The sequence below is a fragment of the Hemitrygon akajei genome, chromosome 7, assembly GCF_048418815.1.
Source record: "Hemitrygon akajei chromosome 7, sHemAka1.3, whole genome shotgun sequence".
Taxonomy (NCBI): Eukaryota; Metazoa; Chordata; class Chondrichthyes; order Myliobatiformes; family Dasyatidae; genus Hemitrygon; species Hemitrygon akajei.
In genome coordinates this window covers 20,077,896-20,090,372 of record NC_133130.1, presented here as the reverse complement: position 1 = coordinate 20,090,372, position 12,477 = coordinate 20,077,896, and the positions used below count along the sequence as shown (strand labels likewise).

Sequence of the window (12,477 nt, the reverse complement as noted above, 5' to 3'; positions counted from 1 at the left end):
TGATAGAATACTTTGCTTCAGTATTCACTACGAAAAAAGATCTTGGCAATTGTCGGGATGACTTGCAGTGGACTGAAAAGCTTGAGAATGTAGACATTAAGAAAGCGGACGTGCTGGAGCTTTTGGAAAGCATCAAGTTGGATAAGTCACCGGGGCCAGACGGTATGTACCCCAGGCTACTGTGGGAAGTGAGGAAGGAGATCGCTGAGCCTCTGGCAATGATCTTTGCATCATCAATGAGGATGAGAGAGGTTCTGGAGGATTGGAGGGTTGCGGATGTTGCTTCTTATTCAAGAAAGGGAATAGGGATAACTCAGGAAATTATAGGCCAGTGAGTCTTACTTCAGTGGTTGGTAAGTTGATGGAGAAGATCCTGAGAGGCAGGATTTATGAACATTTGGAGAGACATTATATGATTAGGACTAGTCAGCATGACTTTGTCAAAAGCAGGTTGTGCCTTACGAGCCTGTTTGAATTTTCTGAGGATGTGACTAACCACATTGATGAAGGTAGAGCCGTAGATGTAGTGTATATTGATTTCAGCAAGGCACTTGATAAGGTACCCCATGCAAGGCTTATTGAGAAAGTAAGGAGGCATGGGATCCAAGGGGACATTGCTTTGTGGATCCAGAACTAGCTTGCCCACAGAAGGCAAAGACTGGTTGTAGACGGGTCATGTTCTGCATGGAGGCTGGTGACCAGTGGTGTACCTCAGGGATCTATTCTAGGACCCCTACTCTTTGTGATTTTTATAAATGACCTGGGTGAGGAAGTGGAGGGATGGGTTAGTAAATTTGCTGATGACACAAAGGTTGGGGGTTTTGTGGATAGTGTGGAGGGGTGTCAGAGGTTGCAGTGGGACTGATAGGAGGCAAAATTGGGCTGAGAAGTGGCAGATGGAGTTCAATCCAGATAAGTGTGAAGTGGTTCATTTTGGTAGGTCATAATATGATGGCAGAGTATAGGATTAATGGTAAGACTCTTGACAGTGTGGAGGATCAGAGGGATCTTAGGGTCCGAGTCCATAGGACACTCAAAGCATCTGCGCAGGTTGACTCTGTGGTTAAGAAGGCGTACAGTGTATTGGCCTTCATCAGTCGTGGGATTGAGTTCAAGAGCAGGGAGATATTGTTGCAGCTATATAGGACCCTGGTCAGATCCCACTGAGTACTGTGCTCAGTTCTGGTCGCCTCACTATAGGAGGGATGTGGAACCATAGAAAGGGTGCAGCGGAGATTTACAAGGATGTTGCCTGCATTGGGAGCATGCCTTATGAGAATAGGTTGAGTGAACTCGGCCTTTTCTCCTTGGAGCGACGGAGGATGAGAGCTGACTTGATAGAGGTGTACAAGATAAGAGAGGCATTGATCGAGTGAATAGTCAGAGGCTTTTCTCCCAGGGCTGAAATGGCTAACACGAGAGGGCATAGTTTTAAGGTGCTTGGAAGTAGGTACAGAGGAGATGTCAGGGGTAAGTTTTTTATGCAGAGTGGTGAGTGTGTGGAATGGCTGCCAGTGATGGTGGTGGAGGTGGAAACGATAGGGTCTTTTAAGAAACTCCTGGATAAGTACATGGAGCTTAGAAAAATAGAGGGCTATGGGTAAGCCCTAGGCAGTTCTAAGGTAGGGACATGTTTGGCACAGCTTTGTGGGCCGAAGGGCCTGTATTGTGCTGTAGGTTTTCTATGTTTCTAACCTAAGGATGTGCCGGGTCAGCTGCAAGGGTTTCCTACACATTCTGGCACAAACAGCATAAGACCATAAGACTATAAGACAATAGAGTAGAAGTCGGCCATTTGGCCCATCGAGTCTGCTCCGCCATTTTATCATGAGCTGATCCATTCTCCCAGTTAGTCCCACTCCCCCGCCTTCTCACCATAACCTTTGATGCCCTGGCTACTCAGATACCTCTCAATCTCTGCCTTAAATGCACCCAATGACTTGACCTCCACTGCCACCCGTGGCAACAAATTCCACAGATTCACCACCCTCTGGCTAAAAAAAATTCCTTCGCATCTCTGTTCTGAATGGGTGCCCTTCAATCCTTAAGTCATGTCCTTCCGTACTAGACTCCCCCACCATGGGAAACAACTTTGCCACATCTGCCCACAGTGCTTGGCAGAACAATGAAGCGGCAAAACAACAATAGCCAAACAAGCCCCTTTCCTCTTCCCAGCCATCCACCAACTACCCACACAAACAGTCTTCCAATCCCGTGACTGGCCTCCAGGCCACCTGTAGACTCACGGGCAACAGAGTTCCGACAAATCTGCTGCCCTTACCCGGTGATTCCCAACCAGCTAAAGTTGCTGACTCTCAATTTCTCAGTGAGTGTTGCAATGTTATACAGCATGCAAACAGTACCTTCAAGCTAACTCCGCCAGGCTGACCAAGACATCTATCTGAGCTTATGCCATTTGCCTTACTGTGACCTATACCCTTCTAGGGCCCAGAGCAGGAGTTCCCAACATGGAGTCCACGGATCCTTTGATTAATGGTAAAGGTCCATGGTGTAAAAAGTTGGGAACTCCTGGCCTAGAGAAAGAAAGGTCAAATGCAGCGGTTCTCAAAGTGGGCAATATCACCCTCCTGGGGTCAGTAGGAGTTTCTAAGGGAGCAATAAAGATAAAGGGAGTGGGGGAAGAGGGCTTTCGCTAGCAAGGGCTGCTTGGGGTTAAAGGCTTAATTTAAGAAATGTGTTATTTATTATAAGCTTTTGATTATCTGTGTCTTATAATTGAGCTATGGTGATGTCATAAGTGTAGACAGTGTAGTGTGGAATATCTAAAATATGGATTTGTACCAGCACCCAGCAACCAACAGCAGCCAACGTGAATGACGGGTTAAAAAAAGATTTCTTTTTCAAATGAAGCAAAGAAACCACCTAGGCTCCTTCAACATTTGAAACAAATACACCCTGATAACGCAAACTTGGCTTCAGACACTTTGTGAAATCTTCAGGGACAGAGAGCACTTTAAAACATGTTTGCCAGCACCTCACAACTAAACAGCGATGGTTTGTGTGCTTCATACAACATTTCATTGCTTATTGCTACATCTGGAAAGTTCCATGCCGTTAGTTAAGAACTGATCCCTCCAGCAGTAAAGGAGGTTCTGAGTAGTTTTGCATAAGTCACCAAACCAAATAATTAATGCAGTTCCACTCGTCGACAACCCTCTTCCAAGACAAATAGATGACGTGTCTGAGAACGTGGAAGATGCATTGTGCAACATTCTTAGGACAACAGAATCTGCTCTGTAGTTAGATGAGTCAACTCTGCCAGGCCACAAATCTTTGCTTCATAAAAGATGAAAGCATGTTTTAAGAGTTGTTATTTGCAAGGAGACTAGAAACAGATATAAAAGGTGAAGCAATATTTCAGGATGTTGAGCCATTTTTCAAAGACAAGGACATCCTGCTCATCAACCTTCTTAATTATGCAACAGACGGGGCACCGTCAATGACAGGACACCACTGTGGGGTTATTACTTTCTTGAGAAAAGCTGTACCTAACATTTTCACTATGTAATTCACAAACAGCACCTTGTCGCCAAAAAAACCCAAATGATGGGCTGTACAAATAATTAAATACTGTTATCACAGCCGTAAGTAAAATCAATGTCCCATGCTCTCAATTCTTGACTACTTTGAGAGTTTTGTATTGAGAATGGTGAACAGTTTCAACGCTTGCTGTTGCACACAGGAGTCAGATGGCTCTCAGAAGGAAACTGCCTGAGCCGTTTTTAATGTGTATTTTGAAGCTGTGTTAAAATTTGTTAAAGACTCAAATACTTCATTTAGTAATCAGCTCAAAATATTAGAGACGGCACTGCTTATTTGTCAGAATTATTCGCAAAGTTTAATTAATCAATCTTCAGTTGCAAGGAAATGATGTGAATCTTGTCAAAGTCAGATCAGTCGTCTCACCTTTCTGTCCAAGTTAACCCTATTTAAGTGCTGCATTGGCTGGCGCAAGGTTTTCCAATTTCCGAGCCTCTCTGAGTTGGAAGAGAAAGGAAGAATTCCAGATGACGATCTTCAAATACACTGTGCCCTCCTGGGTGAATGGCACAAAGATACAGTAGGTCAAAGTTTCTGGACCTTCTCTCGATCCAAATTCTAGATTGGATAATCAACCCATTCCTGAAGATTTGAAATTAGGAAAACAGGAAGGATAGAAGAGGAAATTATCTCACTAGACTTTAGGCTGAAGCTGAGGTTCAAAATATCATATTAGGACTTTTGGTTGAAGAAAGAAATCTCTGAACACTATCCAGCACTGTGGAAAAAGGTCAAGATGTTCCTTATTGCCTTTCCAGCATCTTATTTAGTGGTGCCTGGCACCCAATTTCTTTCAAAGCAGCAAAACAGTCTGCAACCTACTGAACATGGGGATCTGAGATTCCTCCTGAGAGACAATTAGCCTGATGTTGAGAAGCTAATATCACTGCACTGAACCCATCCATCCCACTGAAAGGTGAAAAAGCAAAGAAATAGTGAATAGTTGGACTTCTAAAGTACGCTCTAAAATTGTTGATGGAAATAATTTTTACTGTAATTAAATAAATAAATATTTTATTTGCAGCTTTAAGTAGATTCTTTGTCACTGCTTTGAATTTGCACTTCCTATTTTCTTTCACTGTACATTGTAAATCAAAATTCTGTATGGCTTTTATGTAATGGCCCAAAAGGATAAGGGCAGCACTAGAGATGTGGTCTGGGAACCAAGGGGGTGGCACTGCAAAAAGAAGTTTGGGAACCACTGCTCTAGGCCTTTTCTATCAAATGTCTTTTAAATGTTATAACTGCATTCATGTTTACAGCTTACTTTGGCAGCTCATTTCATATTTTCAACACCATCTGTATGAATAACCTGACCTTCAGGTCCTCCTTAAATCTTTCTCCTCTCATCTTAAACCTCTGCCTTCTAGATTTATACTCCTCTATCCTGGAGAAAAAGCCTGTGGCCATCCACCTTATTATATCCCTAGTGATTTCATATGCCTTTTCTATGTAGGCTCACCCCTCAGCCCCCTACAGTCCAGGGAAGAAAGTCCCAGCATATCCATATTTTTTCTTACAACTCAAGCTCTCCAGTATTGTTAGTATCCTTGTGAATTCTTTCTGCACCTGTTCCCTCATCCAATCTCCTCATGAGCAATGCTCCCTCTAACTTGTAATGACCAGTGTGCACAAAAATCATGTGCTGTGCGATTTCCCCCCCAGTGACAACAACATGTGCACACTGAATTCTTAAGCGGAAGTAAACCTGTAGTTTTTCTGAGAATAATAAGCCATTCTACTTTAAGTGAACTAGCAGTTCTTTTCTGCTTCACACCCTTTGCTCCTTTGGAATTCGACGTAGTGAATCAATAATTTCTTCAATAAAAACAGTATAAATAACCCAGTTCTAAAATCTGCAGAGAAATCATTGCAAACTGCACGTTGTCAACACTGTCTGCATCAGAAACCGAAAAGGGAAATGTGATTGTGTACGTTCGTGAAATATACTTAACATGACAACAAGGTAGAGAGTGACAACCTTTTGTGTGCAGTTTAAGTTCCTTTGTGCACTAGTAACAAAAGATGTGTGTGCATGCACGTGCACACCTTAGAGCAGGGGTGTCAAACTCATTTTAGGTCACGGGCTGGATTGAGCAAAATGCAGCTTCATGCGGGCCGGATCAGTCGGACGCGTGCGAACGCAGCTTTCGTTGCCTCCATTTTTTCAGCCTGCTCTCATGTGTCTCAGTCTCTGCTATAACTACAAAGTGTTTCACTTTACAAATTCCGTTTCTTATGAAGAAGACTGCCGAGCAAGACTGCCGAATAAACACTAAAAACCCTGAAAACCTGGTACCTGAATAAACTCAGCATTAGCCATATCATACGCCATAGGCGCTTCGATTACTGGGGCCAGCTTTAATAGTAATTAGATATTATCTCGCAGGCCAAAGATAATTCCACCGCGGGCCTTTGAGTTTGACATATATGCCTTAGAGGGAACATTGGTTATGAGTTAGTTAAGTTCAAAGTACATACAATACGTCACGATATACAACCCTGAGATCCATTTTCTTACAGGCATACTCAATAAATCAATAATAACCATACCACACCAAACAGGGCATTACCAGAGTGCAGACTACAAACTATGCAAATACAAAAAGAAGTAAATAATAATAATAAATAAGCAATAAATATTGAGAACATGAGATGAAGAGTCCTTAAAAGTTAGTCCATAGGTTGTGGGAACATTTCGGTGATGGGCAAGTGAAGTTGAGTGAAATTATCCACTCTGGTTCAAGAGCCTGATGATTAAGGGGTAATATCAGTTCCTGAACCTGGTGGTGTGAGTCCTGATGCTCCTGTACCTTCTTTCTGATGAAAGCAGTGAGAAGAGAGCTTGACCTGGGTGGTGGGGGTCCCTGGTAATGGATGCTACTTTCCTGCAACAGTGTTACATGTACATGTGCTCAATGGTGGGGAGGGCTTTACCTGTGGTGGACTGGGCCGTATCCACTACTTTTTGTAGGATTTTCCATTCAAGGCATTGGTGTTTCAATACCAGGCTGTGATACAGCCAGTTAATATACTCTCCACTGCACATCTGTGGAAGTTAGTAAAAGTTTGTTCAAGTTATGGATGGAGAATAATTGCAGGACTTGGCAAGGATGATGGCATCTCATGAAAGAAAAATTAAAACTGACACATATTTGAAAGCTTACTTTTTTAAAAGTTGTCTAGGCAATTGCTGTAGAGTGCACAGATTATCCACGGCTTAACCACAGTTTGAATTCTCTCTAGATCAAGGATTTGGGTTTTTTTTTCCCAGTGCAGGTTGTGCACAGGTTAGAGCAGGGTTCTGTTCCTGTGAATATGGTAACATAAATAGTTCACACATTGAAAGGAGGCTGTGAACCGAATTCCCAAAGGGCAGAAGGTAACTGCAGCCTCAGAGCATCCCGAGGGCTTCCCAAGTACTCAACCGTATGTTTCAAAATACGGCATGGTGATAGGTCCTTCTGGAGCTATGTCTGCACTGACCAATTAACCTACTGACCCTTCAGTGGATGGAATGGTGGAGCAGACCCAGTAGGCCAAACGGCCACATTGTGCTCTCACGTCTTAATATCTGACCCATTTGTCTTTGGAATGTGGGGGGGGGGGGTGGAGACTGGGGCGCCCGAAGGAAATCCGTGCACCTTACAGATAGTGGTGGGAATTGAACGTGGGTCTCTGCCACTTTACTCTATGCCAGCATGCCACTCACACGGTCAGGGGTTTGGGAGCTGGGCAGGATCTCTATCGCCTTCAGTTATTGGAAAGCAAAGCCAGGCCGATACTGGAGACTTGACGCAGGAACAGCAGCTGCAGGAAATGCCCAGCAGGTCAGGCAGCATCCGTGGAAAGAAGAACAACATTAACCAATCAGGCCAAAGCTCCTTTATCGAACTACGAATCCGATGAATGCTCATTTTAATTTTGTTTATCTTTCCACAGACCTTGTCGGATCTGCTGAGTAGTTCCCGCATTTTCCATCCTTACCTCCGTGGGTTCCTTATTGCTTTCGATCACAAGTAAAGTGAAGAGCAGGGTTGTTACCAGATCTGTTGCTAAGGTGCATTCGATAAACAAAAATAATTACCGAGTGCAAGAATAAAAGATGTCATCTCCACACAAAAAAGGAATGGATATTCACTTGAGAATTAGTACCACAGTAGATTATCCATGTTAGTCTGCAAAACTAACCCAGTTGTCTTTCCAGTGTAAGTCGCTCGGCACCACCAGCTGGTAAACCAGTCAATGTAGTCCTCTTCTTAATGGTTCCTTATAAATACCCAACATATATCAGGCTCTCCCTTATTTTGTGAATACTCCACCTTATAGATAGATAGATAGATAGATAGATAGATAGATAGATAGATACTTTATTCATCCCCATGGGGAAATTCAACATTTTTTTTTCCAATGTCCCATACACTTGTTGTAGCAAAAACTCATTACATACAATACTTAACTCAGTAATAATATGATATGCATCTAAATCACTAACTCAAAAAGCATTAATAATAGCTTTAAAAAAAAAAGTTCTTAAGTCCTGGCAGTTGAATTGTAAAGCCTAATGGCATTGGGGAGTATTGACCTCTTCATCCTGTCTGAGGAGCATTGCATCGACAGTAACCTGTCGCTGAAACTGCTTCTCTGTCTCTGGATGGTGCTATGTAGAGGATGTTCAGGGTTTTCCATAATTGACCGTAGCCTACTCAGCGCCCTTCGCTCAGCCACCGATGTTAAACTCTCCAGTCCTTTGCCCACGACAGAGCCCGCCTTCCTTACCAGCTTATTAAGACGTGAGGCGTCCTTCTTCTTAATGCTTCCTCCCCAACACGCCACCACAAAGAAGAGGGCGCTCTCAACAACTGACCTATAGAACATCTTCAGCATCTCACTGCAGACATTGAATGACGCCAACCTTCTAAGGAAGTACAGTCGACTCTGTGCCTTCCTGCACAAGGCATCTGTGTTGGCAGTCCAGTCTAGCTTCTTGTCTAACTGTACTCCCAGATACTTGTAGGTCTTAACCTGCTCCACACATTCTCCATTAATGATCACTGGCTCCATATGAGGCCTAGATCTCCTAAAGTCCACCACCATCTCCTTGGTCTTGGTGATATTGAGACGCAGGTAGTTTGAGTTGCACCATATCACAAAGTCCTGTATCAGTTTCCTATACTCCTCCTCCTGTCCATTCCTGACACACCCCACTATGGCCGTGTCATCAGCGAACTTCTGCACATGGCAGGACTCCGAGTTATATTGGAAGTCTGATGTGTACAGGGTGAACAGGACCGGAGAGAGTCCTCATCATCATCATATCACACGTCATCATCATCATCATGTGCCATGTCATATGACATGGGCGATCAAGGTCTGTGACCATAATTGCTTTTTGCTAAGTTTCTGCAGAAGTGGTTTGCAATTGCCTTCTTCTGGACAGTGTCTTTACAAGATGGGTGAACCCAGTCATTATCAAGACTCTTCAGAGATTGTTTGCCTGGTGTCAGTGGTCACGTAACCAGGACTTGTGATATGCACCGGCTGCTCATATGACCGTCCACTACCTGCTGCCGTGACTTTCTGTGTCCCTGATCGGGTGGGCTAAGCAGGTTCTGCACATTTTCCAAGGGTGACCTGTAGGCTAGCAGAGGGAAAGAGTGCCTTACACCTCGTTTGGTAGAGATGTATCTCCACCCCATCACCCATATATTACACATATCTCTTTTAGGATTTTGCTCTTTTAAAATTTGTACGAATGCCAAAACAAGATTGTGGTGAGGTCTTATGTTGCATTATTGAAGTTGAGTGGTAATCCTTAAGTATTTGGGTGTATCTCTGTAACCGAAACTTCAGGTCAGAGTTTATGTGCAGGAAATACAATAGATCCGATTTACGTTTGGGTCGTTGATGTGAGGCCTTTTGGAAGTGTCAGCCTGGGGTTAGGATGGATCAAAATGCACGTATGTCAAGAACAACATAGCAATGAACTGCACACAAAAAAATGCTGGAGGAGCTCAGCAGGTCAGGCAGCGTCTAAGGAAATGAATAGATAGTCAACATTTCGGGCCAGGACCCTTCAGGTTTCCATTGATGCTGCCTGACCTGCTGAGTTCCTCCAATGTTTTGTGAGTGTTGCTTTGGATTTCCAGCATCTGCAGACTTTCTCATGTTTACGCTTACCAGTGAGCAACGGACTGTGCACGACCCAACACTGGTTGGGTTAACTCATTTAGTTTAGTTTATTGAAAGGAATTCCAAGGCATGCAAATATGGAGTAGCTTATATTGGTTGTCACAACATTGTGGGCCAAAAGGCCGGTACTGTTTTAAGTTCTGTGTTGTATGTGCTAACTTATTGAGAGATCCAGCATGGTTGCAAGCCCTTCCAGCCCAACAAGCCCAGAGCAGCCAAATACACCCAAGAGACCAATTAACCAACTGAGCTGTATGCCCTTTGAATGTGAGAGGGAACTACAGCACCCGGAGGAAACCCATGTGGTGACAGGAGAATGTACATACTCCTGACAGGAATTGAATCTGAGTCGTTTTGCACTCAAGTGTTATGCTACCGTGCCTGAAGCTGCTCCCCTTTTCCACCTCTCACCCACCAATGAGAACTGATAACTACAACTCACTGTGTTTGAAAAAGATTTCACAACCCTTCTCTGATTTTCTTGCAAATGACCTTGAAGCTGTTTACCAACTCTTCTGAGAGTGGAAACAACATCACATCAATGCTGTCTACTCCCCACCTGATTTAAAACAGTCCAGTTAAATCTCCCCCAGTCATTCTCTGCTCCAAGGAGAACAATCGAAGTTTGTGAAGCCTTTGAGCGGGCGAATCCAGCCTCAGAACACCTGCTGGATCCTGTCGTTTCTCCTCGGGCATGGTGCCTGTATTGCTCTAGTCGATGCCTGACAGGCGACAATTCAGCACGAAGCAGAGGGATTATTGTACTGCAATAGTAGGGCCGTGATTGCAGGGCTGGGAAATGGCCCTCCAGTTCTCCACACTGTGAGCAACACACTCAAAATTGCTGGAGGAAACCCGCAGATCAGCTAGCATTTATGAAGGGGAATAGACTGCTTTGGGCTGTCACCCTTCTCCAGGACTGGAAAGGAAGGGGAAGAAATCAGAATAAGAAGGTGGTGAGGTGGAGGGGAGGGGGCGAGCTGGGAGCAAAATCTCCTGTCTTTATGATTTGCCACACTGTGAGCGATGCCTTCTTCAAAGTTCAAAGTTGAAATTTACAATCAAAGTATGTATATGCTATCATATGCTACCTTGAGATTCATTTTCTTGCAGGCATTTGCAGCACATGAAAATAAAAGAAATGCAAAAGAATTTATGAAAAGCTAGAAATAAGTAGATGAAGACTGATAAACAACCAGTGTACAAAAGAAGATAGTATGTGCATAACATTATTCTGAGAACATAAATTGTGAAGAGTACTTGAAAGTGAGTTTGTAGATTGTAGAATCTGTTCAGAGTTGTGGTGAGTGAAGTTATCCACCCTGTTCAGGAACCTGATGGTTACAAGTTAATAGTTTACAAGTTACAAGTTGAGGTTGAGTTACAAGTTACAGGTTGAGTCTGCGCTGTGGTGAGGAAGGCAAACGGGATGTTAGCATTCATTGTGAGAGGACTAGAATATAAAAGTGAGGATGTAATGTTGAGGATTATAAGGCACTGGAGAGGCCTCACTTGGAGTAGTGTGAGCAGTTTTGTTCCCCTTATCTAAGAAGGAATGAGCTGACATTGAAGAAGGTTCAATGGAGGTTCACGATTACAGACTAAAAGGCTTATTATTTGAGGAGCGTTTGATTTTTCTGGGACTTTGCTCACTGGATTTCAGAAGATTGAAGGAAGATCTCATTGAAACCTATCGAATATTGAAAGACCTCGACAGAGTGGATGTAGAGAGGTCTTAGACTCTCCCAACACAGGGGAATCTAAGACCAGAGGGGACAGTCTCAGAATAGAGGGGCGACCATTTAGTATAGAGTTGAGGAGGAATTTCTTTAGCCAGAGAGTGGTGAATCTGTGGAGTTTGTTGCCTAGGGCAACTGTGGATATACCCAAGTCAGTGGGTATGTTTGAGCCAGAGGCTGATAGAATCTTGATTAGTCCGGCATCAAGGGATAGAGGGAGAAGGCAGGAGCTTAGAGTTGAGGGGAAATGGATCAGCCATGATAAAATGTCAGAGCAGACTTGATGGGCCAAATGGCCCAATTCTGCTCCTAAATCTTATGGTCTTATGTTCCAGAAGCTATTAATATGGGAGCTAAGGGTGTTGTACCTCCTGCCCAATGGTGGTAGTGGGAAGATGGTATGGCTGAATGGTGGGGTCTTTGATGGTGGATGCTTACTGCTTGTCAGTGGGGGAGGGGGGATGGTTTTGCCTGTGACGGACTGAGCTGTATCCGCCATTTTCCTTAGCCTTTTCTGGTCCAAGGTATTGGCCTTTCTCATGACGGGGTCAGCAGGCATCATGGACAGTCCTTGCAGCTTTGTGTTATCCATGGCAGAGGCTGGGGGAGTGAGCACCATCTTAGAATCACGGAGTGCGTGATGGCTTCAAGACGGACTAGCATCTGAGTGGCAGAGGTGGGTGGGGAGACGAAGCTGGATGGTGATTTGGGTGATTAACATTGTGCTGAAGCATTTGAATAAAATCCGTGAGGAAGCCTTCACCCTTTTATAAAAATGTTGTTGTCGTTCCTCTCTGTGCCTTGTGGCACAGCAGGCGACAGCCTTGAGGTTTCTTTAGCTCTTATCTCTGTTTTACGAGGCCGAGCGGCTGGCTCGACACTCAACCCAGCGTGGGTGGAAGGCGTGCAAGGAGCTGGCTGGATTTGAACCTGGGACTGCTCGCCTCAAAGCCCGGTACACCACCGGCTGGCTTTTATAGATAGG

At 44.1% G+C, this 12,477-nt stretch overlaps 1 protein-coding gene across 2 annotated transcripts in view; it reads left to right on the top strand.

The window, feature by feature from the left end:
- Positions 1-12,477, top strand: part of smyd3 (SET and MYND domain containing 3) — a 998,764-nt gene that overhangs the window by 819,869 nt on the left and 166,418 nt on the right. The window lies entirely within an intron of this gene.